The sequence below is a fragment of the Rhinoderma darwinii genome, unplaced genomic scaffold (genome assembly GCF_050947455.1).
Source record: "Rhinoderma darwinii isolate aRhiDar2 unplaced genomic scaffold, aRhiDar2.hap1 Scaffold_464, whole genome shotgun sequence".
NCBI classification, from domain to species: Eukaryota; Metazoa; Chordata; class Amphibia; order Anura; family Rhinodermatidae; genus Rhinoderma; species Rhinoderma darwinii.
In genome coordinates this window covers 6,840-10,412 of record NW_027464009.1, presented here as the reverse complement: position 1 = coordinate 10,412, position 3,573 = coordinate 6,840, and the positions used below count along the sequence as shown (strand labels likewise).

The window sequence follows — 3,573 nt, the reverse complement described above, 5'->3', positions numbered from 1 at the left end:
GATCAGGCTCCGCCTCTGGGCGGGGCCTAATCAGCTTATGTAATGGCAGACAGGAGTCCATTGTTAGGGCTCCTGTTGCCATGGTAGCAGTCGCCAGCCTTGCCATCGCGTGGCAAGGCTGCCGATTTGCTACAAACCTCTAGGATGCAGCGATCACAATGGATCGCTGCATCGAAGGGGTTAATGCCAGGAATCGGAGCTAGCTCCGGTTCCTGGCGATAGATCGGGGTGTCCGCTGTAACATACAGCGGACACCCACTGCTGATGACGCCGGCTCAGCTTCTGAGCCGGAAGCTGAGCCGGCGCCATCTTGCCGATGGTACCGGAAGCCTCCTGGGCCCCGCCGACGACGGGGCATAGGAGGATTCCGTTGCTGGCGGACCGGGAGGTAAGCATTAGCCCTCCGATCGCCTTTGCAGCCACCGGCAACACAGCGATCATGTTGCTGGGGCGCCGGTGGCTATAAACTCCTCACATGCTGCGATCGCTATTCAACGCAGCATGTGAGGGGTTAATCGGTCGGATCGGAGGCTAGCTCCGGTCCTGGCCGATACCTCAGGGTGCCAGCTGTAACATACAGCTGTCACCCGGCGGTGATGTCGCTGGCTCGGCTCCTGAGCCAGCTTCATCTCCATGACGTACAGTTACGTCAAGATGCGGGAACAGTCCATCTCCCATGACGTAACTGTACGTGATTTTGCGGGAAGGGGTTAAAGGGGATAAAATCTCTGTTATGTCAATCACACAGAGATCACAGTGACCGGACCCCCAACTAACCTAAGAACAAGGGGGTCCTGTCCCCATACTGTAAATTATAAGGAATATTAGAAGTCATGTAGAAATGTCCTCAGCCGGCAGCCTGTTATATGTCATACAGCTCCCTGGTGACATCTAATGTTCTTCTCAGTTACAGTAGGAGATACATGATCACATATATAATAATAACAGATTGGTACTATAAACATATGATGTATATTATACTCAGGATAGATAATACAGGAAATATAAATAACCAATAAATGTAATGTTCTTCACATAGGAACATCTGATGTACAAACTGAAAAACCTAAAACACGTCTGAGGAAAATAGTGGTGACTCTTCCTCCGACCATCAATGGTAAGTGTCTTCTGGACGTCTTCTGTGTCTTCAATGGCAGAAAACTCATTATATTCATCATTTACATTGTTTATTTGATTTTTCTATAATATATTGTTTTATTATTTACAGAAAAGACGTCTGGCGAGATAAAACCATCGTCCATCGCCGTGCCAACATACCCTGCAGGTAATATAATAACACATTATAGAATAGACTCATCTCTATCCATAGAGGACATAACGGCTCCGCTTATACATGCAGCAGTCAGGGACAGAAGATACAAGTCTCCATCGCGCACATTGTCTTCTGAGTCCACACTCAACATCCAGGAGGAGGAACCTGAAGACACTTGTGGTCAGCAATGTATAGAAGGACGTCCAGTCAGGAGGAGGAATCCTGGAGACATTTCAGTAGACTAGAACCCCATTACTTCACCATATAGAGTCATGTATTACACTAGAACATGGTCCCTAATGATCCCCCAATGCTGATATATAGGGAGACTAGGGAACAATAAGGCGTCTACTACATGTGGAGAAGGTGGGCTCCTCCATTATATTGTCTCCATAACAATGTTGTATGTGAATGACTCTCTGCTCTGTGCAGGACATCAGAATGGATTAGGATTATTAGGATTAGATCAACAATTTCTCTGTATTTTCTTCCAGTTCCAACAAGTGCAGTAACAACAAGCACAACACAGGGGTTTACATCCCCGACTGCTTCTGATCTACAGGGGATCGGTGAGTTCTCTAGATACATATATTGTCTGTTCTAGTACGAGGCTGACACTGGAATAAGATTCTCCATATATTGGGGTCACTTATTGTTATTTCTTTGTGAATAATTATAATATGTCCTTGTTTATTATAGTAAAGACGTCTGCTGCAACTGAACAACCGTTGCCGACCACCACGACCACATCCCCTGCAGGTAATATAATAACACATTATAGAACAGACTCATATCTATCCATAGAGGACATAACGGCTCCGCTTATACATGCTTCACCACATATAGTCATGTAGTACAGAGTTAATGGATTAGGATTATTAGGATTAGATAAACAATTTCTCTGTATTTTCTTCCAGGTCCAACAAGTGCAGTAACAACAAGCACAACACAGGGGTTTACATCCCCGACTGCTTCTGATCTACAGGGGATCGGTGAGTTCTCTAGATACATATATTGTCTGTTCTAGTACGAGGCTGATATATAGTACGAAGTTTCTATATATAAAGTAGATGATTAATAATGCAGTTTAATGACTTCTATGTAATAGAATATACTGGACGAGCTATGAATATATAGTTATGGAGGGTAATTCATGTACTTTCTCACATAGGACACTCCAATGGAATTTCCACCAAAAAACAACTAAAATCCATCATTGTTCCACGTGGAATTCTCCATGGTAGGTTCATCTTGATCTTCTTGTTGTTCTCAGCCTCATATCTTGTTCTTCATGTGGAATCTACAATTAATAAAAATATAACATCTCCAAATGTCCCAGTGTAGAAGAAGCGGAGATGTAGAGGGGACTGGAAATCATGGAAATATTACAGGAAATATATATGACGCTCTTATCTGGAAATAATAATTCCTAAGAGAGTCTGAATACTCAGTTACATCCCTGTAGTCTATTTGGTAAAAAGGAAATCTTCAATAATAAAAGTGAATGTGAATTTTTATCATACAGGAGAAATCGGTTTTACCACAACAATTCAACCAAAGAAAATCCGGGTTGTATTTAGGAGAAAGCTTGGTAAGTTCTGTCTGAGGAATTTCTTTATAACCATTGAGACAATTAATCTCCTGAAAATTACATGTAACTATGACCCAATGTATTTCTATAGACAGTAACTGTCTCGAGGCAGTAGTAATATTATTATCTCATACAAAGAGGGACAATATGGTGGTAGATCCACCGCTATGTACAAAGACATACTGCACCCCTTTCCAGACTGGCACACCACTCACCAGTCTTTATATATGACCCATTAGAATAACATACAAGGATTTGGCCCTTTGCTCTACATGACACTTTATTCCACAATCAATGAAAAAAAAAATCTCCTGATGCAGTTCACACTCATATTCTGCATTGACTGACAACATACACTATATTGTCCTCCAACACACTATACCCCATAGCTTTACTGTGATGAGGGGCAAGTAATCTGGTTTAGTAGAATGAACAATAATAATACACTGCAGAGTTGTACATTAGGAGGACACATCAGAGTACTTATGGTAGTGGACTGAATATGATGTAAGGAAATCAGTGTTATGGCAATGCCCACTAATGCACAGCCTGTTACCATTGGATATATCAGTCATTATAAGAGTAGATATACTGCTTACCAGTCACTGTCGGTCATATTTGGCAGTTACCTGGGCACAGAGCGTTATGTCTTTTATCTTATGACTACAAGTTCTTGAATCTATTTGACGAGTTATAAGCATCACACACT

At 42.2% G+C, this 3,573-nt stretch overlaps 1 long non-coding RNA gene across 1 annotated transcript; it reads left to right on the top strand.

Moving 5' to 3' along the window:
- The first annotated feature begins 2,211 nt into the window (after window positions 1-2,211).
- LOC142718388 (uncharacterized) lies at window positions 2,212-2,836 on the top strand. The gene is made up of 3 exons (XR_012872515.1): window positions 2,212-2,265; window positions 2,445-2,513; window positions 2,799-2,836. It is a non-coding gene; the product is annotated as an uncharacterized LOC142718388 (long non-coding RNA).
- The last annotated feature ends 737 nt before the right edge of the window (window positions 2,837-3,573 follow it).